The following is a 6395-nucleotide window of genomic DNA, read 5'->3' as shown; positions in this document are numbered from 1 at the left end:
CAATGATTCATCCTCAGTAGTATATGCCTCATATAGTCAAATGTGTACCTGCTGAATCAACATCGTGGTGAATATGAAACAACAATAGCTCGCGAGTCTCTTCTTGTTGTTTGACACAAAATGTGGTTTCAAACTTTCTTCCAGAAGTGTGTTTTTGATTTGCTTCTTTCTAGTATTTCAAAGAAGGTAACCAAAAGGTGAAATACGAAATACTGATTGCCACTATATATTTCCAACAAAATTTAAGAGAGGTGCATGATAATTGAGATGCTTTTTTGAGAAAATCTCCAATTTGCTCTATATTTTTTTCGAGAGGATGCAAAATTTTAGAGGACAAAATTTGCAAAAAAAAAAACCAATTGGCCACGTCAGCAAACTAACGGTCACCATGGCGGAGTCACCAAAATACTCGCGCGAAGCAACTTCATGACCATAATTCAAGATTTGCAAGCTTGTGACCAAAATGCGCATCCGGGGCAACTTCAGAGATCAAATTGGGGATTTTCTCTAACTTTTTTGAGCAAGCGAGTGGCCATGAAGGATAACCATTGTAGACGAGGAGTATGAGTCAGATTCATGGAAACCTCAAATTAACAAAAGTTACTCCCCGTCTACACCTACAGTGATCACTCCCTAAAAAAACACATACAGTGATGCCAAATGTGCCCAAAGTTATTTTTTTTTACATGCACATGTGCCCAAAGTTAGGTGTGCTGCACAGGTGGACATGGAGAAAAACATCATCTGCCTCGTCTCTCGTATCAGTACCCATATTTCGTCAAGTCATCACAAATAATGCTAGGTAAATGAACACTATCTCTGTTCTAAAATATAAACCTTTTTTCGCAAAAAAATAAACCTTTTTATATTTTGGAATGGAGGAGGTAAAAGAAGGTCATGAATACTGTTGAATATATTGTATATGTGTGCGTTATGTAACCGGCCCACCTCCTAGTTTTCTTGTATAGTTGAGGTAGAGGCCCGCATCATGTATTATATATACGTGCCAAGGTGCACCGATCAATGTATTCCGCTTGCACCCAAAACCCTAGCCTTCTACATGGTATCAGATTCCTCCCACGACTCCTAACCTAGCCGCCGCCGCCGCGCTCCCCCTGCGCCGCCGCCGCCGCTGCCTCATCGAGCCGCCGCCGCCGCCCTCTCCTCTGAGCAGCCGCCGCCTACCCTCGAGCCGCCGCCCCACCGCGCGCCACTCTCCCTCGACGCCGCCATGCAGTCCCCGGCCTCCTCTCTCTCCTCCGGCAGCAACCCCTTTGCTGGCCCGGACATGGCTCTCATCCGCGACCTCAACATCGCCGATCGCGTCCCGGTAACCCTCAGCCAGACCTCCGCGTCCTACTCTCCTTGGAAGCGGTACTTCTCTCTCGTTTTTCGCGAGTTTCTTCTTCACAGCCACGTCGACGGCTCCGTGGACTCCCGTCTCATGGTCAACGACGAGGAGTGGATGATCATCGACGCCACCATCATCCGTTGGTTCTACCTCACCATCTCCACAGCACCTCTTCCACACGGTGGTGGCCGACGAGGACGACGCCCGCGCCGTCTGGCTCAAGCTCAACGGTCTATTCACCGACAACAAGCTCCGAGCCGCAAGGTCCTCCTTCATGGCGAGTTCTACGGGTGCCACCAGCTTGACTCCTCCATCGACGACTACTGCATGCGCCTCAAGAAGATTGCGGACGAGCTTCGCGATCTCGGCGAGCCCATCGGCGACGAGCTGCTCATCACCACCTTCACCGCCGGCCTGCACGAGGACTACGGGAACGCCGCCTCCAACCTCACCCTGCTCCCGGACCCCACCTTCCCCAAGGTCGTGGCGTACCTCAAGCTTGAGGAGCGTCGGCTGCGGATGGTGCGGTCCCGCGCCACACACACCGCCCTCGCCACCGGCACCCGCGCCGGACCTGCGCCCCCCGTCGCTCGCCCTCCTCCGCCCGGCTTCCCCCACCCGCCGGTCTACCAGCCGGTGCCGCCCCCACCGCCACCGGCCCCGCCAACAACAACAACCGTCGCCGTGGGGGTCGTCGCGGCGGCCGCCAGCAGCAGCAGCAGCCCCAGGCGCAGCAACAGCCCATGGGCGGCGCTGCCCGTCCTCAGCAGGTCTTCCAGCCGGCCCCTTGGTACGCCGGGCAGAACCCCTGGACCGGCGTCGTGCATGCCTACACCATGCCGGTCCCCCGCGCGCCTGCCCCCGGCGTCCTCGGCCCGCGGCCACCCTCCCACTATGCGTACTTCGCCGCGCCGCAGCCGTACATGCCGCCCTACGGGTCCTACATGGTAGGGCATCCGTCGCAGCCAGGCGGGCTGCCACCGCTGCCCCCGATGCCGCCTGCGCCCTGGGATCCGGCCCTCCTCGCCGCGCTGCACGCCGCTCCGACACCGACCGCCTACGCTGGCAGCGGCGACTGGCACATGGACACGGGCGCCTCCGCTCATATGGCCGCCCACCCCGGTACTCTTCATACCTCCCGCCCCATCACCACTTCTACTCGCATTACCGTCGGAGATGGTTCCTCTCTTCCTATTACTCATATAGGCCATGCATCTCTCCCGTCTACGTCCACTCCCCTCTCACTGTCTAATGTCTTAGTGTCTCCTAACCTCATCAAAAATCTTGTCTCTGTTAAACAATTTACACGTGATAATCCTGTGACTTTTGAGTTTGACTTGTTTGGTTTCTCTGTCAAGGATTCCCGAACCCGGATGGTGCTCCTCCGATGTGACAGTCCCGACGACCTCTACCCAGTGCACTCCTCGCCTTCCACATCCGCCGCCCCTGTCGCCCTCGCCACCGGTGTGGACCTTTGGCACGCTCGCTTGGGTCATCCCAACCCCGCCACCCTTCGTCACATTCTTAGGAGTTTTTCTTTCACGTGTAATAAGATCGCTATCATTCTTGTCATGCGTGTCGTCTTGGCAAACATACTAGGCTTTCGTTTCAGGCTTCTTCTCATGTCGCCTCCTACCCTTTTGAGTTAATTCATAGTGATGTTTGGACCTCTCCAGTTGCAAGTAATACGGGCTATACTTATTATCTTGTCATCCTCGATGATTTCTCCCATTATGTGTGGGCCTTTCCGTTGCACCGCAAGTCCGATACTCTCGCCACTCTTGCCGTGTTTTATTCCTATGTCGCCACGCAGTTTGGTCGTCCCATTCTTGCGTTGCAAACAGACAACGGGAAGGAGTTCGACAACCTCGCTGTTCGCACTCTCCTCACCACTCATGGCACCACTTTTCGCCTCACATGCCCATACACTTCGCAACAGAATGGTCGCGCCGAACGCGTCCTCCGCACTCTCAATGACTACGTTCGCACTCTTCTCTTCCACGCCTACATGCCTCCGCGTTTCTGGCCTGACGCGCTCTCTACAGCCACTCTCCTTCTTAACATTCGCCCATGCCGCACCCGCGGTAACTTCGCCCCTCATCATCTCCTCTTCGGTGCACCGCCTTCTTATGACGAGCTTCACATCTTTGGCTGTCTCTGCTATCCTAGCATCGCCGCTACTGCGCCTCATAAGCTTGCACCCCGCTCGGTAGCCTGCGTCTTCCTTGGCTACCTACCCAACACAAAAGGATATCAATGCTATGACCCTGTCTCCCATCGCGTCTTCACGTCGCGACACGTTTACTTTGACGAGATGCAGTTTCCTTTTCAGCAGGTACCCGCCGCCACTCCCTCGCCGCCGGTACCGCTTCGCCGTCCACCACGGACGGCTCTGGACGGTCCAGCCTTGGGCCGCCCCTGGCTTCGGCGCTGCATGCGCCTCGGGACGTGCTGCGACCCTCCCTGGTCGCGCCCCCTCGCCGCCCGGCTGCTCGCAGTCCGACTCCGACTCGGAGTCCGACCCGTCGCCCGCTGCACCGCCCACAGCGTCGCCCGCCCCTTCGGCCCCTGGCGCGGCCGCTGCCCCGCCTTCGGCGTCGCCCGCCCCCTCGGCCCCTGGCGTGGCCGGGGCTCCTGCCGCGACGGTCCCAACCGTCGCCCCTACGACGCGGTCTCGGACCGGTACCCACCGCCCGAGCCTGAGATACTCCAGCGATGAGTATCTCCTTGCGGCCTCCACGTCCGCGCCCACTCCGCTTCCCGTATCCGTACGGGCAGCTCTTCGGGATCCTCACTGGTTCGCTGCGATGCAGGAGGAGTACGCCGCCCTACAGCGGAACCGCACCTGGACACTGGTTCCTCGGCCACCTCGCGCCAATGTCATCAGTGGCAAGTGGGTCTTTCGGCACAAGACTCACTCCGATGGTACCCTTGAGCGCTACAAGGCTCGTTGGGTGGTCCGTGGTTTCCGTCAGCGTGCCGGCGTCGACTTCACCGAGACCTTTGCGCCGGTTGTTAAACCGGGCACGATTCGCACTGTGCTGCAGCTTGCGGTCTCTCGTGGATGGCCGAGTTCACCGGATGGATGTCTCCAATGCGTTTCTTCATGGACACCTTATCGAGCAGGTCTATTGTGAGCAACCTATCGGCTTTGTTGATGCTTCTCATCCTGGACATGTGTGCTTGCTCTCTCGGTCGCTCTACGGCCTCAAGCAAGCCCCTCGCGCCGGTACCGGCGGATCGCCGGCTTTCTCGCGGACTATGAGCTTCGTGTTACTCGCTCGGATGCCTCGCTGTTTGTCTATCACCGGGGTGACATGACTGCCTACTTGCTACCGTATGTCGATGACATCATACTCACGGCCTCCTCCGCCGCTCTCCTTCGGCAGACTTACTCTCCGGCTACGTGACGAGTTTGCCATCAAGGATCCGGGAGCTCTTCATTACTTCCTTGGCATTGAGGTCACTAGGCGTCCCGATGGCTTCTTTCTTCATCGCGCAAGTATGCCCGTGAGTTACTTGAGCGTGCTGGTATGCTCAATTGTCATCCTGTCGCCACCCCTGTAGACACGAAGGCCAAGGTTTCCGCTCTCGACGGTTCTCCAGCGTCTGATGCTCCGTTCTATCGCTCTATAGTTGGAGCCCTACAGTACCTGACGCTCACATGCCCAGACTTGCAGTATGCTGTTCAGCAGGTGTGTCTCCATATGCACGCTCCTCGTGATTCCCATTGGACGCTCGTCAAACGGATTCTCCGCGGCACGACGCACCTTGGACTCACCCTCACAGCGTCCCCCTCTATGGAGATGGTGGCCTATTCGGATGCTGACTGGGCTGGCTGCCCCGACACTCGGCGCTCTACCTCTGGCTACTGCGTCTACCTCGGTCCTTCACTCGTTTCCTGGTCATCGAAACGACAGCCCTCTCGTCTCGCGCTCTAGCGCGGAGGCTGAGTACCGAGCCGTGGCCAATGCTGTTGCCGAGTGCACATGGCTTCGACAGCTGCTTCAGGAGTTGCATCACGGTGTGTCCCGCGCTACAGTTGTCTACTGCGACAACGTTTCGGCCGTATATCTCTCCGCCAACCCCGTTCATCATCGCCGGACGAAGCACATTGAGCTTGACATTCACTTCGTACGCGACCAGGTTGCTCTCGGACAGACTAGGGTTCTTCATGTTCCGACTGCGCAACGGTTTGCCGATGTGATGACCAAGGGATTGCCGACTTCTACCTTCGAGGAGTTTCGTTCCGGTCTCGTGTCTCCGGCGACGCTTCGACCGCGGGGGGGGGGTGTTGAATATATTGTATATGTGTGCGTTATGTAACCGGCCCACCTCCTAGTTTTCTTGTATAGTTGAGGTAGAGGCCCGCATCATGTATTATATATAAGTGCCAAGGTGCATCGATCAATGTATTCCGCTTGCACCCAAAACCCTAGCCTTCTACAAATACTAACTGGTACAGTGCTAAACAGGGGCAATCTTGATATAAGTATTGTATTATCCACCGGCAGGAGCTGAGGTGCAGCCGTAGCATGAGCTGATGGTCTCCACTAGCGAGATCAACGACCCTGGGGCTGACCAAAGTCAAGTGGGCGCAGCAGCGGAATTACTCGAAGATCGTATGTGATGTACACTATCTGAGTCCTATTTAGGATCCAATTTCAGGAACCATAACACGCGAACAATCTAACAGTAGTTTGGAAGTCGTTATGCGATTAAAGTAATAAGTACTACTATCAGAAGAAAAGCAGTTAAGCCCGTATAGCTCAGTGGTAGAGCGTCAGTCTTGTAAACTGAAGGTCCGTAGTTCGATCCTGCGTGTGGGCATCCTTTTACGTCCTTTTCTTTTTGTCCCCAGATTTCCCCGCCTTTGTTTTTTCCCTAAAAAACTTTTTTGGTTTTTAGCATATAAATTAAATGATCCAGAGGCTTTGACGAGCCTTGGCCATGTTCGTTCAAGGATCATTAATTATCATGTGATTTGCTTAAACGTAAATCTCGACGGGCTTTAATTTTGAAGTGTTGTCCATCCTAAATTGTG

The 6395-nt window shown here is 55.6% G+C and overlaps 1 non-coding gene across 1 annotated transcript; it reads left to right on the top strand.

Annotated features, from left to right (window-relative positions):
* The first annotated feature begins 6109 nt into the window (after nucleotides 1-6109).
* TRNAT-UGU lies at nucleotides 6110-6181 on the top strand. The gene has a single exon. It is a non-coding gene; the product is annotated as a tRNA-Thr (tRNA).
* Nucleotides 6182-6395: the final 214 nt, after the last annotated feature.

This window comes from Lolium rigidum, chromosome 3, assembly GCF_022539505.1.
Source record: "Lolium rigidum isolate FL_2022 chromosome 3, APGP_CSIRO_Lrig_0.1, whole genome shotgun sequence".
Lineage (NCBI taxonomy): Eukaryota > Viridiplantae > Streptophyta > Magnoliopsida > Poales > Poaceae > Lolium > Lolium rigidum.
The sequence above is the reverse complement of the archived record's forward strand: the minus strand, read 5'-3'. Positions and strand labels throughout refer to the sequence as shown.